The sequence below is a fragment of the Pholcus phalangioides genome, unplaced genomic scaffold, assembly GCF_987345545.1.
Source record: "Pholcus phalangioides strain wild (caught in Gottingen) unplaced genomic scaffold, Ppha-v1.0 ptg000004l_1, whole genome shotgun sequence".
NCBI classification, from domain to species: domain Eukaryota; kingdom Metazoa; phylum Arthropoda; class Arachnida; order Araneae; family Pholcidae; genus Pholcus; species Pholcus phalangioides.
The window spans coordinates 31,163,743-31,180,928 of NW_028301597.1; the positions used below are offsets into that span (position 1 = coordinate 31,163,743).

The window sequence follows — 17,186 nt, forward strand, 5'->3', positions numbered from 1 at the left end:
CTATACTTTAAAAAATACATCTTTATCTTTTCTGAAGAACTAAATTCGCGTAGGCATGTATAAGAACAAAATGCGCATGAAAAAAATCGATTTCCACCAGTAAAGAAAGAAGTAACAAAAGCACAGCATTTATTTAAAAAAAACCTGGTAAGGTGAAATCCGACGCGATAACGTGAGATAACAGAATGCCACGGCATCCATTATACATAGTAGTTATGTAAATTGTATTATAATTGTATATAAAAAAATAAATCTACACGAAAGGCTGTAAAACTTTACACAACACCATTAAAAAAAAAGTTCATTCATCTAATCTTTTTTTAATAATTTCATTTCGAATAATATTCACGACTCCATAATTCAAGATTGATAATACCACTGCAATCTCTAGTTCAGCCCTCTATCGTGGCCTGAGAAGATAAGAATCCTAGTTTTGGAATACGTGTACATCTTAGAATTTTGTAGCGGTTTCGAATAGGTTTCTGAAAATACATTCTAGTCTATCTTCTATTAAAAAAAAATCGCACCTCCATTGCATTAAATAATTAAAAGTATCTCGTTCCTTTAGTAATTATTTTAATCCATAATTTAAGCCTTAATAAGTAGAATTTATCAATGGATTTCATCTACATTCACCTAATAAGAGAAAGATGAAATTTCAAAACGGACAAAGTTTTCATTTACTTCTAAATTTCTAGCTAAGTCGATTCAATATACAAGAAAACCAGTAGGCTATAAATTAAGAGGAAAACTCACTTACTAAAATAAGTGTGTTTTTCTTTTTAAGATCATTTCTTTGAGATATTCCTTGAAGTGAAGAAAAAATAAGGTAAAAATACCAAATATTTTATATTCGGTGAATCTTAAATGAGAGCACCGAAAATCGCACTCGGACAGCAAGAAACAAAGCTTCTATAAGGATGCTAGTCTTTTCTAGAGATCGGGACAAGGTATAGAGAACATGAAATAGTTTTCTTTATTTACTGTTTCAGGAGAAAAATATAACTACGAAACATCGCTGTGAAGTCAGAGATGACGACACTGATCACGCCCATAACAATTTCTTCACGTTGCAGTTGCGTAATAACTTCAAAGAAAATCGTCCTTTTGTCATTGGGCCACGAGACGTCGCTGTGATGAGAACTCGTAGTCTCTTCTCTAAGATCAGTTTCTCATAGAAAGATAATTATTTACGAGTAACAATCAACGCGGTAAATGCAAAGCCGCTTTTTTCGACGACTAATTACATGTATATGGATCATTTAAAACCTATCTAACAAACGACGATGTAAGTATTGCTCAATGGAAAAATTTTTGTTCCTACAAGTTTCAACATCGACATAATGTAATTAAATCGGCTCAATTAAGGTCTCTTCCCATTCACATCACTTCGGATTGTCCGTATTCTATTCCGTCGAACTATACTGAAAAATCAGCGCTAGCGGCATTCTCAAAGAATTTCATATACTGTATTCCCATTCGGGATCCCATTTCATATACTGTACGGCCCATTCCCGTTTTAAATGTCCCGTTTAGTTCATTTTTACAAAATTAGGTTTCAGGTCACGGGTCACATGACTCCAAAAGCCACAAGATAAGTTGAATATGTATGGACTAAAGGGTCCTCCGATGTGTAGAAATTGAAAGACACTGACCTAAAAGCCATGAAAATGAATCAAAAGCGGCGACAGTGCAGTCTTTGATCCACGGCCGTGATTCCCAACATGGGGGGGGGGGGCAATATGAACCTCTGCTCTAGCTGGTGTTGCCCATCCCCCTGTCCGATACAGATATTTCACACCGATTGGCTATGAAAATCCTTATATATATAACTAAATTTAATTTATCCTTCAACTAAGTCCTTATAATTAAGTTTAATTTCAACCATGAAATGCCTCGCGGCACAAACTTTAATAACTTCAAAGTTTTCAAAATGTGATACGTGAACACCTGACGGGTATCTGAAACGGCTCCCGTGAGACGTGCCTTCAAAATTTGGATGGAAATAATGGAATGACCATTACATAAAACGGTGTTGGGGGGGTTGTCCTAGGTTATCCTTGGTGTTCGACTAAATCAGTGTTTTTCAAAGTGGGCAATATCGCTCCCGGAGGGCGATGCAAAAGTCCACGGGGGCGGTAGAAGCTTTGAATTCAGTATAGAATCCTATGGGTTGGCTTGGGTTGGGGGGAGGCGATGAAAATAAAAATTTTGAAGGAGGCGGCGATGGAACAAAAAGTTTGGAAAACTGAACTAAGGAAAGAATGCTAAAATTCTTAAGGGAAGTGCGGGTAACTTTATTAGTTTGAAAACGCGTCATATGGAAATGTGCCGCGGGCACTTCGTGATCTGGGAATTCGTTGCGGGGTCACTCAAGCGATCTTCATATGTGCGGCAGTTCACTAATGTGTGTCAGTGCATGTGAAACTGCACCAAAGGTTACTTAAAATGATCTGTTGATGTCCCGTTTAGTTCATTTTTACAAAATTAGGTTTGAGGTCATGGGATACAGATGACTCCAAAAGCCACAAGATAAGTTGAATATGTATGGACTAAAGGGATATGTATAAATTGAAAGACACTGGCCTAAAAGCCATGAAAATGAATCAAAAGTGGCGACGGAGTGCAATCTTAGATCCAGGGCAGTGATTCCCAACATGGGGGTGGGGGGCACATTATGATTTTTAAGGGGGCAGTAATGATTTATGAAAATTCATATCTCAGAATTAATGAAAATACATACTTAATGAAAAAATAATTTCCGAATTAAAGAAATTTATATCAATTAAAAAAATAATTCACACAAATTAATGAAATATCATATTTAATGAGGAAATAATTTGAGTATCAAAGGGGAAATTCATATGTATTGAAAAAAATTATCTCAGAATAAGTAAAATTCTCCAATAATGTAGGGCTTCCCATTTGCCTGGACCCCGTTGGGTTCACCCGTTAAGACGCTACTGTGAGAACCAAGATACCTCAATATGACTTATTGGCCATTGGGCTTCGTGGAAATATATATTTTTTTTTGGCCCGCACTGTCTTAAAGGTCGAAAACTCATGCTTTAGACCAGGTTACAGGGCTTCCTCCAAGTAGATTCTAGGAGGGGGGGAGGAACACAGACTAATTTAAGGTTTCGGAAGAGCACAGACAAAATATCTATCCAAAGAAAGTTCTAGTTTTTAACCTTCAAAAACAGTGAAATTCACAGAAATCGACTGAAAGTGTTTAAAGACTTTTTTCGGTATTTTAACTTTTTAAAATTTTTTTCCTTCAATTTTCGAACATCTTGGGCCGCATATCTCCCACAGTGTGTGTCTTTTATTGGGGAGCATCGGGATTTCACAAGATGCTTTTGTGGGGCATGGCGAAAAAAGTTTGGAAAACACTGATCTAGGGTCACTGATTCATGAGTTAATTGACTCATGAATCAGTAAGTCCATTGCTAACAGTAAATAGTAACTGGACACATAATCTGAAGTTTAGAGGGAGTATTTAGTAAGGGGATATAGAACAGAGCTGCTTGTGATTAAACAATCTCGTCTATCTCAATACACACACAAAAATATTTAAAAACAGTCAAAGTTCTAGATATGGAAAAAAGGGGGGGGGGAGAGAGACAAGGACGTTTAAAAGTTCATGGATCCTTCCAGCTGGTTTGATCTTAAGTATCCTTTGCGCCATCCTCCAATATACGTACAAAAATGCATCTTGGTAAAGCAAGGAGGAAAAAAACACAAACAAAATTCCGATAATTCAAGGATAGCAAATCGTCTTCGCGTAATCAGCAGAATACCACGCATAAACACGTACGGAATTTAGGTTGTTTTAATCTGTATAATCAACCCTTTCATTGAACTGATAGGGTTAGTTTTTTTACATCGCATGCCAACCAAATGAGAATGAGTTAAAATTTGAATTAATAATTTGTCTTAATGATGTGAAAACACCACAGCGATTTCCAACTGAAAGCAAATCTTCAATCAGAAGTTTAACTGATTTATTTTATCAACTCAGCTGAATGTTGGGTTACCAATGTTTGCTTGAACGCCTTCATCCCAAAAGTAAGATCCGAAATCTATAAAGTCATATTTTAGCGACTAACAATGGCGTGAGCACACACAGAGAGCGAGAGAGAGAGACCTCAATATATTGTCTCGTATAAGTCCTTTGAGCGATCAAATATCTTACGACTCCTCAACCTAGAAAGCATTGGAAAAAAAAAATACGAACCTAAAAGTCACCGCACTACATAGTATTTTGCCACTCTATGCAACTTTGCATATGTCCAAGTATACCGGATGGACATAAACGGCTGAAATTTCGCATTAAGACAATTTTTTCCCTAACAAAACTGACAATAGCACATACACTATGCCAGGTCATCATAGCAATTAAAAAATTAACATTCGAGCCTAAATTTTCTGAGCGTGATTACTACAGCGGAACCTGATATAAGGAACATTCCCCGTTAGCGGACACCTCTCGTTAACAGACACTTTTTGAATTAAATCAACGGGCTGCAATGCGTTTTCCTTACCTATTAACAAACACTTCCCGTTAGCGGACAAAATTTTCGGTCCCAAGGGTGACTGTAGTCAAGGAAGATTCCACTGTAGCCTATATAGGAGTCTGAGGACAAGTTCACCAACACTTGGAGAAAACTCACCAAGTCCTGGAAAAGCTTTAAAAAACTATTTTGACTGTCGAGGGGAAAAAAATGCTTGGTTCCTACTCCTAGGAGATTTGGTTACACCAAGGCTTGGCAAATCAAAAAAATATTTAGGCCAAATTTCTTAGGAATCAAACATGGTGTTTTGGTCAAGAAAAATAGTCCTAAATAATGTTTTTTCAACTTTTCTAGGACTTGATAGTTCCTTGCATTGATAATAATAATTCACGTCTTTTCCGCGTTGAAAGACGTAATGTAATGAAATCAAAAATTTTGCATCATCCTTAGACTTTAATGTAGCAATCACATGTTGAATATTTTAGCATCAATACAGATTTTCTAGCCGCCATGGCGACCTGGCATCCGAGATTTGTCAAGCCCTGGTTATTTCATTGATTTTTTTTCTTTTTGTCCAACACATCAAGCGATTCAAAAATTTTACTTCATTAACCACGCGTATGAAAATAAATTTTTCCTCTAAGTTCGTAATGAAACAAAAAAATTTGAAATTATCGAAAAAGTAAAGAAAAGGTCATTGTAATTCATATTACACAATAGTACTTCATTCGTATGAATAACATCAGATTTATCTGAAGGTTATCGCTGAACGACATATATATATAGATAAAAGTTATCGTTACGCATTAAACGCTTTAGATTGAGAAGGACATAAATGTGAAAAAACATTAATCAAAAAGTGGAAAAAAGTAACTATAAAAACTTCATTCCACTCCAAAAAGGATAACAAATCGATAAGCGATATCTTTTCCAGCGACTTTAGAAGTCGTGTATCAATCACATTTGACTAATATTATCTCGGACTTCCTCGGCTCGAAAGTCGAAAGGTCACGAGTCTCGCTCGCGGCATTCTTCAATGATTTTATTTAAAATTTATAGGTCACAAAACGTGAATAGTTTTATTTTATTTCGTTCTCATCCCGGCTGTGATGATATGTCTTCTCGAGATTTTCGCGATAATTTTTTATTCTGGTTGTTTCCAACTATTATTTCGCAGAACTTTGGAACCAATTTGAAACTTTCTAATTTAAACAAAGACCAAAAAGAAAAAAAACGTCGAATGAATTGGCTCCAGATGAGGATTCTAGAAAATCAAGTTTGAGGAAGCACTTCGAAATTCGGAATACACACGATAAAATCAACCACTACATTGAAAGAACTACTGCAGTAAAACCTCTCTTTTTTGGACAACGACGGGACAAAAAAAAATTTGTCCGTGAACGAGGGGGATGGCCCTTAATCAGGGGTTTGAAATGCATACTTTAATTATACAGGGGAAAATTATTATTTGTCCGTAAAGGAAGGGTGACCGCATCTGAGGAGGTTTTTACTGTATTATCATATCATACCTCTCAAAATTACAGAATGATGACAGCTAAACCTTGGAAGACATTCTTTACGTCTCGATATGTTGCTTCAGGGCATAACATTTCGACACTTGAGTCCGGTCTCGTCTCATTAGTTTTCAGTCTATTTGTTACCGACTGACTGTCAATGGTAGACTGACAGCTTTTTATTTTTCCTTCAAACACTCGATCAAATCAACTGGCTGTTTGCCAGCTAAAGAGAAGAAAAATACACAGGACAGAAAAGGCGACCGACCGGCAAATCAGCATGCTCTTTTTTTGCATTGATTGAAAGCTCTGACAAAAAAATGTCAATGGTATAATTTCAGCGATTCTCTCAAGTCAATACGTTTTTATACGCGCTATTTACGAGTATTAATCGTTTTTATCAACTGTCAGGTAATTTCGAGCTTCTGAAAGTTGAGTAGTTACCTTACTGAAAATTTCCTACAGCAGTGGTTCCGAAACTGTGATGCCGGGAAAAACGGGGGAGAGGTTCTCGATGTATGGTTTCGGAAATTTCTGAACTTTGCAGTATATTCATCGACAAGTCAAATAACTTTTGACTCTAGTTGCAGAGGTCCCTTAATTCTTGCTAAGCCGAGTTTTTTTCATGTATCAAAGTCAAGCCCTGCATATGAAAAATAATTCTAGTGTCTAATAGTGAAAAATTAGAGGTCTGGAAATACTAAAAGATAACCAACTAGTTTGTTATGTCAAAAGGGTAAATGTTTTCTGGCCGGATTATATATATAGGCCTACAAATATTTTTATGGATTAGCTGAATAAATATTACCCCAAATGAAAAATTTGGCTACGGCACGTCAAACGATTCTATTTTATCCTAGAAGGACATGCCAATCGTGAAAGCTCAGACACTGATGAACTTTTCTCGATGTGCAATCGTTTTACCAAAAAAAAATTGAATAAAATCATCCGACGTGATAATTGATCGGCATGATAAATAGGATTCATGAAGCTTCAAGAAAAATTTAGAGAACCCTGATAAAATTGCCCAAAATGACATTTTTCAGCTGTATGTCATTATGACTAAATTTTGTGAAGACGATATCTCAATATGGCATAATGGATGTTATTTTTCTCATCTGTTTTGCAAAGGTTTGTGCTAACATCACAGAACATACATACAATATTTAACGTTTGTAAGCAGCTATACACTACCCAACACGTGTAAATAAGCTATTGTTTAAACGAATAGTCAAGAAATATAGACATGAAAGAACAGAATCAAAAGCATCTGGAAAACAATATTTTCCAGCTGGAGAAACTAATGTGTATCATAAGTAAAAAAGCTGAGAGACTTTCTTTCTACTCATTAAAATAAAGGCCAGTTTTGAAATATTAAAAAAAATAGTCATGCATGACAGTATTTCTCATTTAGTATTCATTGGTATAACTAGCATTTTCCATTAAAAATACAACAATTTTATTTGTGATGAGTTATAACAAAAATAAATGTAGGAACAATAGATAATGAATGATTGAAATAAAATTTACTATTTTGTTAATGCCAAAAAAATATATTTGGGTATAAATAGCCATGTTAGTGCTGGAGAGAGCCACTAGAGCACTAGTTGGTATGCAGGGCAGGGCTTGAGCTATGAAGAAAGACTAAATCTTTTGAATTTACAATTTATTTGGAAGAGCATAAGCCCTAGGGAGATATGATCAAAGTATTCAAGATTCTCAATAGTATGTATAAAATTAGCCATGAAATACTGATACATTGTCAGCTTCGACAAGGACACACCAGCAGAGGTTGACAAATCCCAGGCTCCAGGTCGCCATGGCAACTGAAAAATTGATATTGGAACCTAAAACTTTCTATGTATGATTACAAGCTCTGACAAAAAAATGTGCCTGGCTCCTAAAACATACAATTTTCACTTTGGTGGGAGAAATGATATCCATGCTTAGATGAATGACATTTTCATGGCCAAATGTGTTATATCTCAAGCATTTTAGTTCCACGGAGAAATCCAAATATTTATTACAAAATGAAAATATAGCCTATAAATATAAAGGCGTCTCCATTTTTTATTTTTCGCCAACTACCTTGGGCAATTGCCTATAGTAGCTCAGAGCAAGAATTGCGGTGCAAAACATGTTGTTGTAATACTAACGCAACAGCATATTTTCTCAATCTTAGAACATGCAAAAAACAGTATTTGTATTTTGTATTAGACTGAAGTATGGAGATTATGGAGATAATTAAGTTACAGCGATAAATAAGATAAATAAATGCTCCATTTTCATTATCAAATTCCTGGACAACACATTTGATATAGTGAAAACTTATTTTATTCTGATTCACATACAGTAATTGCTTATTTATGCATTGGTTGTGGTTCATGTTGATGACACAATGCTACAAATTTTAAATAATGCTAGTCCTCGTTCCTAACGTTGGGGGGGGGGGGGGGTTAGTGGGAGCAATCAAGATTTACGACAATTCTATACATATAATGAAAAATGATTTCTCAGAATTAATGAAAAATTTATATTTAATACAAAAAATTATCTTAGAATAAATAAAGTTCTTCAATGAAGTATGCCTGTTGGATACCACCCTTAAGACGCCGCTGTGTGAATAGAGATACCACATAATGTTTGTTGGCCCCATTGGGCTTTATGGAAATTTTATGTTTGACCAGCGCACTGCCTCAGGCTGGTCTTGCACCAGACAACTTTACTCATTTTTGTTCACATTGGTTTGTATGACACAATATTTCAATTTGTATGACTAGCTTGTGTGTGTTGCACCATACAAAAATCAATGTAAACATTTATTATTAAACTTGTCTGAAGCCGTCTTGTCTAGCCGTGTCTAACTGGTATGCGTACAGCCTCAATCCCAAAGGTTAAAAACACTTGCTATAGACCAGGTTAATAGTCTTTTGGGCTTCCTCCACATGTGGATAGAAGATCCCTTTCCAAATGATGGCTGAAGTAAATTCTTCCCTTAACGGACACTTTCTTTTAGCGGACACCTCCTAGTAACGAACACTTTTAAAATACATTAACAAGCCTCAATGTAATTTGATATCCATTAAGAGACAGTCCTCGTTAACAGACAAAATTTCTAACGAGAGTTGTATACATATCAAGGTGCTATATGCCTCAAGAGGTCAGAAGCATAAGTAGGACCTACTTTTTTTTAGGGGGAAAGCACACGGGATAATTTGAGGTTTCAGAAGAGCACAAAGAGAATCTCTCCAGGAAAAAATTGAGTTTTTAACTTTCAAAGCGTGTTTTAAATTTTCAGAAATCAATCGAAACAGCATTTAAAGAATTTTCATTCAATATTTTAATTTTTTTCAATTTCAGATAGTCTTGCCCCCCCCCCCCTCTGTGTCTCTATGAGGGGGAATCAGGATTTCCACAAGATGTTTAGGTGGGCATAGCAAAAAAAAGATAGGAACCACTGCGCTAGATGTTTAGAAAAGACGTTTCCAAATGTTGAGACAGCATTGAATCAATCGTCACTGGCATCACCACCAATATCAAACTGTTCTAGAGAGAGATCATTCTTCTTATTAAAAAAGATAAAATCATCATGTTGCTCAAGTTTTTTACAAGAAAAACTGTCATCTTTAGCTTTATTGTGTATTGAAGCTGAGATCACTCAAAAATTAGATTTTGCTCATATGAGACTCTTAATGCATGGGTCTATTTCGCACGGCCTGGAAGACCTCATAAAAATGAGATCTGGTTAAAATTTGAGAATTCACACTTTGAAAAATCACTTTCCCGGGGGCCCACGATACTCTTAAGACAGCCGTGATAGAAGAGTGTGACAAAAAAGCATCTATTGTATATGTCATGTGGAGAAATTTCCATTGCATTTCTCATTTAAAATAGTGTATATCATATTTTGTGGTGTGTCTGGAGACAACATGCACTGTCAAGGAAACATTTTCTGAATTTTATGCCGAGATGAACTTGGAAAGAAAGGCCATCTGGTCTCTGCTGGGACACGAATCGACGGCCTCTTGCAGTCCAGGCAAGAGGAGACCAGATGAGGTTTCTTTCCAAGTTCACCTCAACATAAAATCCAGAAAATATGTTTCTTTGATATATTGGGCTGAGGAAAAAAAACCAGTCTATATCTACATATACTGTATTCATGGCTTCCCTACCCCAGGCTGAAATCTTAAGCTGGCCCCCAAACCAGATTTTCAAGGGGCTCTTCCGAGTTTATATAGCATGAAAAAACAAAAAAGTGATGGTAATTGTCCAGGGACCATGAATGTATATTTGCTAACTCACAGTCTCTTCAACCAGTCTAGGCTTCCCCCCCCCCTCCCTCCCATACCTCTCTTGCCCAGGGCCCTAGGCCAGGCTGTTCACGGGTCCCTCTACAGTGAATTTATATCGTGAAAAAACGAAAAATGATGGGAATCCACCCGTGTGGGGGGCCATGGCCCCATCAAGTCAAAGTCGGACCCTGGATATGTGCTTGAATTCATTTGAACTGAACAAATACCATTCAAGATGAAATAATTAAACTAATCGCTCGCGAATACGGAATCATTTTGATAATTAAATGCTAATCATTGAATGCACACACACACTATGTTAATTATTCTATTCATAATTGTGACAGAAACAAACTAAAAATTTAAACACCTTGTCAAGAGTTTCGCAATCAATAGAAAGACTCTGAAATTAGTTGATAACTTTTTCCCATGAAATTAAAATATAAAAATTTCAAATATCAAATCATTTCCATATGTTTTTTCACCGAAAAAAAGAAAATTTACCTTCTATCACATAGATGATGATTGATCATCTCAGCCATTTCTTGTCCTTGACACGAAAAAAAAACGGGTCAAGCCTTCGATGAATCAATTCAAAGAGAATTATTTTGTGTCGATTGAAACTCACTGATTTCAATCGAGAATCGAATTCAATGGTAAAATCGAGTCCAACCTAAAATATGTCAAATCACTGCAGCAAAAACAACAATTGCGGTGGAGAGCAGATCACTACAATGAGGGACCAAATCACTTTACAGAACAGGGCCTCGCGACCCTCGTCAGCACAACCACTAACCAATCCCGAGCGGAAATTCAAACTCGCCAGAGGGCGTGTATGAGGAGCGTCTGGTGAAAGACCAATAGCGTCGGCCGCTTTCTGATAGATCCATCTTACTATTGGGTAGTCGCGTGTTTTCTTTTTTTCTCCTCCCTCCTCTATCGCTTCTGTGTGACGAGTTTTTCTTTCCATAAATTAATTTCCTGCCCGGCTGGATGTTTGTCCTCATTCGTTTATTTCCTGGAAACTTGTCACACCATGGCGCCACGGCAAGGGCGCTTTTTTTTTTAGTTTCATATGTGTGTGTATCAAGATGGATAGTTCCCAACCTGTGGTCATGGCTTCCCCCACCCAAGGGACGGACTAACCATGGGCCCCACATCCTGCAGCCGGGCCGCTAGGCTGCGATCTTTGACGGGCCTCTCTATAGTGTGAAAAAACTAGAAAATGATAAGAATCGCCCCAGGGCTAGAGCCTTGCCCTTGTGGGGGGAGGGGGGGGGAGATGAGACTAACATGGCCGAAGACCCGGGACAATTACCATCATTTTTTTTTTTTTTTCATGCTATAAATTCGCTACAGGAGGGCCCGTGAAAGTCTGGTCTGAAGGGGAGTACACTAGAAATCCCATTCTAGAAGCCCTGCTTCAGAATGTAGTCGGGGGGGGGGGGGTACCCGTGTCATAGGTGCGCGTTCAACAATTCCAAATTTTGTCCTTGCTGAAGAACTCCTTGAAATACCTTTATACAATGCACTGAGACATTGTTTTTCCGTGGATCCTTATAAATGCAATGCCGTTTTAATTAGCATGAGCTCACCCGGGCACGACCGGGGGGACCTAAAGAGAAGTGGGGTCCTCAGAAGAATTTTAGAAGTAGTTGAATTTTTCTAGAATTTGCCAGGTAGGGCATACGTCTCTGCCTATTTTAGGATGGTTATTCCCAACGTTGAACCCACGCCCCACAATTGAGATATTTGATTTTTTTCTTGTGGAGGGAGAAGGCAATATGAGAATGAGTTTGCAGAACCACCTACCATATACCCAGGCCCCACAAATTTTCAGTGGCCTGAAATTGGCTGCCTTAACCTCATAGAACACCATATATATAGGAGGGGGGTCAAAAATTCATATTTTCCCAAGACCCGACCTAAACAGGCCCTGGTGACGGACCAATTATGTGGTCAGATGGCAAAATGTCACAAGTTACTTTTCCCAAAAAATTGAGTTGTTCGCATTCTGGTGTCTCGCTCATCAAAATTTCGTCCATCTCTTTCGGTTTATGAGGAACCAATGGAAGCAAATTGCAATAAGTCAAAAAGCCACAGTATCAGATTTTTACAAAATGTTGTTTACAAATTTGCCCTCGAGAAGATTTGAAAGAGTGACATTACATTTTGCCATCTGAACACAGAGTTAGCATTTTTGGCAAGCCCCGAAACAGGTTAAAACGGGCCTCTTTATAGTGTATTTATAGTGCGAAAAAACAAAAACTGACAAGAACCATCTCAGGCCCAAGGGCTGGAGCCCTGTTAGCCCCATCGTTGTGGGAGCCCATAGCTATCACTCGTCGTTTTTGCGCATTGTGGACAAAATAATATTTTTCTCCTAATCAGCCCAAACATGTTTTTTTCTTCTTCCATTGTAAAGGAAAGATTGAGAATCATTGCCTCTGTAGTCTAGTGCGCTCACCCGGCAAGTGAGAGGACGTAGGTTCGATTTTCCGCAAGGACAGCTGAATTTTCTCGTTCGCATCCGTTCGCTGAATTCATCTTCGCATCAGCCAGCTGTTGAAAACCTTCGCAAAATAGTTTACTAAGTTGTTGTTTTTTTTCTGAAATTAATCTTTATTTCCTATGACATCTTTGGTATTAGTATCGTATTTTCCTGCCGTATAATTCACTAATCTGAGAAAAAGTATCACCGTATAGCCCGGCGCATGTGAAAATTTCGTTCATCAAAAGAAATCATAAGGGCTATTTGTCACGTAGAAAAAATATGCAGATTTTCAAAAGTCACACACGTCATCTATAAATCTTTAAAAATTACGTTTGTAAAATATATTTCTCTCTCTCTCCCCCATAGGCAAAAATGCTGCAGATAAGACGCGCAGCGTGTATAGTTCATATATATTGTACTAACTGATATTCATAATACGTAATTTAATTATATAACCGTGATTATGACTCTCAAAATGAGAAATCTGACATCTTAACTTATACCGTAATCGTAAATATATAAATAAAAATACAATATAACATGTCTAATCTTTATAAAAGCTGTTGTCTGAAACATATGTGATTATAACCCCCTTTAGACCTGCTGGAAGGACTTTTAAGTCCCTTGGGGTCACAAAGTGTTTGTATTCATGTGTTTTTATGTTTGTATTCATGTGTTTTTATGTTTGTATTCATGTGTTTTTATGTTTGTATTCATGTGTTTTTATGTTTGTATTCATGTGTTTTTATGTTTGTATTTATGTGTTTTTATGTTTGTATTCATGTGTTTTTATGTTTGTATTCATGTGTTTTTATGTTTGTACCTATGTGTATGTTTGTATTTGTATATATGTCTGTGTTTTTGTGATTTGTTTATTAAAAAAAAAAAGTGTGTGTGTGTATGCGCACACACGTTCGTAATGACAATGTTACTGCCAAAGTCCGCAATCGGTCAGTTCGCGAATTGGCCAATTTCGTTTTAAACTGACCTAACCTATGTCTGAATTTCGGGCTTTAGCCTGCCAGTTCACGTAGTGGCTGGAGGTCCCTGACTAAAGTCCAAAAATATAAAGGCATGATTCAGGGTCATCGCTGTTCGGTGTATTTTTTCGTGGTAATTACAGTAGCCGCCGCTTATAAGAATCACTGGTTATAAGATGTCTAACTACAGGCTAAGCTGCCGCCCGGGTGCATCGCAGCCGCTGCCCCCTCGCTTAAGCCGTCCCCTGCTGTTCATCTAATTTTCTTCGGGCTAGAGCAACGTCTCGTAGAGAGACTAGTCGTAGAATCTAGGCGGTTTTGACTAGAGCCGAGTGAAGCTGCGTCAGTGAAGGCCATGTAATAACATTTTATTACATGAGAAAATTTATTACATGATATAAAAGTGTCATACTCGTTATAATAAAATATACAGTATCCTCTCTCAAGTTTTTAATGATTCACCGTTTGATCCGATGCATTTCGGAAAAAAATCGGAGAAAAAATTGTGAAATGAATTAAATTAAATTTTAATATTTTTTCTAGTAGTACATTCAGATACACGCGTGCCTACTTTTACTTATCATGATTATAATTAGCTATTATCATTTATTCGGGTCAATGCTCTTGTATCCCGCTTCCATCATCACGCTGTTATGACAATTTAACTACAAGTCGATAAGACGCTAAAAAATAAGAAAAGGTCAGTTCCAGTGTTTTCGAGTCGATTTTAATTGTTGATATACATATGTGAAAACTGTTTTGGTTTTTATCTTGATATCTAATTGGGAAGAAAGTTATCAATTTGTACTGTTGAAAGAAAATATAAACACCGATTACTTTTTTTTCCTTGAATAACATTACAAGTTAGGGGGGAAAAAATGATGATTCAAAATTTATTCAATTTTATGAATTACTTTTGAAAAAACTGCTTTGCACGAAAAAAATACTGTAGCACTCAATTTAAATATGGAGGTTAAGAAAAAGCAGATTTGAAAATAAACATAGTGAGCTTTTGATCATAAAAAGGGTACGACTTTTGAATCCCTTATTAGGAGCAACTGCTTGAAATGTGAATCGCAGTAAAGCATGGGGGGAAAAATAGATTTCTTATGGATTATCTATAATTATTCAAGCTTCAAAGGCTGGTAATTCGAAGAAATTTTTTTTTGAAGGTCAATTGAACTTTTTATTTTGAAAACTACCGAAATATGGAATGTCTTTGAATGTAATTGTGGTATTTATTCCTCAAGCTGATTTTATACTTTCAAAGAAACCTATAACCCTTTTAGTCACGAGAATTCACTTTTTGGAATTTTCAAAATGTTTTTGCATTTTTGATACTCAAAAAATGAATTGAAAACATAAATGTCAGCAAATCTTTGAAAAGTTTACAATATTTTACTTTATTTTTGGAGAGGAATAATTCACTCCGTTCAAATTTTTTTCAGCCAAGATGATGCAGGATATATTCATCTTCGCGTACAATTTTTTCCAGAATTTTATTTCCAAATTTTATGTCGTAAATCTTACACTTTTTCGAAGATGATGTCACTCTCCACTATCCATATGGAGGTTTTTAACAATTAAAATCCTTCGTATGGATAGCAGAGAGTGACATCATCATCGGATAAGTTGTCATGACGTGGCAGTGTCAGCAATTACGAGCTTTTTGGCCTGAGTTAGGTCCGACCGTCCATGTACGGTCCCCTTTCAGAGCACACGAGCTCCAAGGAAAGATTGAGACATTCGTTGCCTTTGCTTTTGTAGTCTAGTGGTCCAGGGCACTCACCCGGAAAGCGAGAGGACTTAGGTTCGATTCCCCGCAAGGGCAATGGCCCGCAAGGGCCTCTCTTTCCTAAATATAACTTCGCATTAGCCAGCTGTTAAAAACCTTCGTATTTTTAACAGCTTAAAAGTAAGCAAACGTAAACTTTCCCAAAAGCCATTTTAAAAACCCCCGAAAGTTCAACTGTATGTCCTGCCCTTTGATGGAAGCACTCAAAGTTCATATATTCACCATATTTCTAACTCAATTTACATAATCCTTTGCCAGGGCTTTCAACTCCCTGAGGTCAAAAGAAAACATTCTACAGTGAGCAACCTACATTTTTCCTACTATAAAAAAAAATGTGGTTATTATCAGCAATTACATTTTTTTAATGAACAATCCCAAAAAAAACCAGACATATATACAAATACATACATAACTACAAACATAAATATACATAAATACATACACTTTGTGACCCCAAGGGACTGAAAAAGTCCTTCCAGCAGGTCTAAAGGGAGTTATAAACACATATGGTTCAGACAACAGCATATTATGATTAGGCATGTTATATTGTATTTTTATTTATATATTTATGATTACGATATATGTCAAAAGGTTAGATTACTCATTTTCCGAAAACCGAAAACCATAATTGGTGAAACAGGGTTCCAATGAGTAGTTATAACCCATCAAACCCCCTTCATCATGACTCTGCCAGTAGTGCGCTTTGCAAATGAAAAAGAAAATAAAGATCAACGAGGTGGGTGAAAGACTTAAGTTCACCTGAGACCCAAAGGGTAGCAAATTTTTTTTTTTTTTGATAAATAAGTTCTTGAGAAATAATACTTGAGAATATTCCTGAGAGTATTACACTGTTCCAGTGCAATTTGCTTTCGCAAGACATATCTCACAAGGATAAAATTGAATATTACGAATAAATGCGAGTAGTGAAAATGATTAAATGTATTTACAATTCCCCCCCCCCCTTCAAAAAGGAATCTCATCAGGGCCAAGGTGAGTACGCTCACTGCATAATTATAATTATATGAGTATTGATATATATAAATAGATGTACCGACATGCAGCATCACCTCGTTTTCAAGAGCAATGTGCAATGTTTTTGTATACTTCGTACAATGTTCGCAGGCCTGGGCATTTGAAGAAAATCTTTTGGTCTTTTGAGACGTGCTTTATCTCTGCTGTCATATGAGGAAATCTCCATGAGATGTGGAATTTCAGAGTTGCTAAGTTTATCGTATAGTTTTTTCGCTAGCTTCTTAGCATAAGATATTACATCAGTCACTCCAGAATCCTTTCTGATGTTGACGTTTCTGACAAACCATGGTAAACCGGTGTAACGCCTCAGGATTTTATTTTGAAATCTTTCCAATGCGGTGATATTCATCCTCTTTGAAAACAGCCAGACAGGTGCTGCATACAACAGTATCGGTCTGATCGCCATCTTGTACAATATAATTTTATTTCGAACTGAAAGACTTGAGTGCTTGTGGCTTAGCCTGTTGAGCATGACCGACGCCACAGTCACCCTGCGAACGGCATCCACACACTGCCGAGATTACTCATTTTGAGAGTCATAATCACGGTTATATAATTAAATTAC

The 17,186-nt window shown here is 36.8% G+C and overlaps 1 protein-coding gene across 5 annotated transcripts in view; it reads right to left on the reverse strand.

Annotated features, from left to right (window-relative positions):
- Nucleotides 1–11,103, reverse strand: part of LOC149087092 (glycerophosphocholine phosphodiesterase GPCPD1) — a 34,526-nt gene extending 23,423 nt beyond the window's left edge. For 3 of the 5 annotated variants that reach the window (XM_089231333.1, XM_089231337.1, XM_089231339.1), the window contains exon 1: nt 10,825–11,103. The gene's annotated coding sequence lies outside the window, so the exon portion shown is untranslated. Of the gene's footprint in view, nt 1–760; nt 1,008–10,824 lie in introns of those variants that run through there. The other 2 variants (XM_089231334.1, XM_089231340.1) reach the window with 2 other exon arrangements.
- Between the last annotated feature and the right edge of the window lie 6,083 nt (nt 11,104–17,186).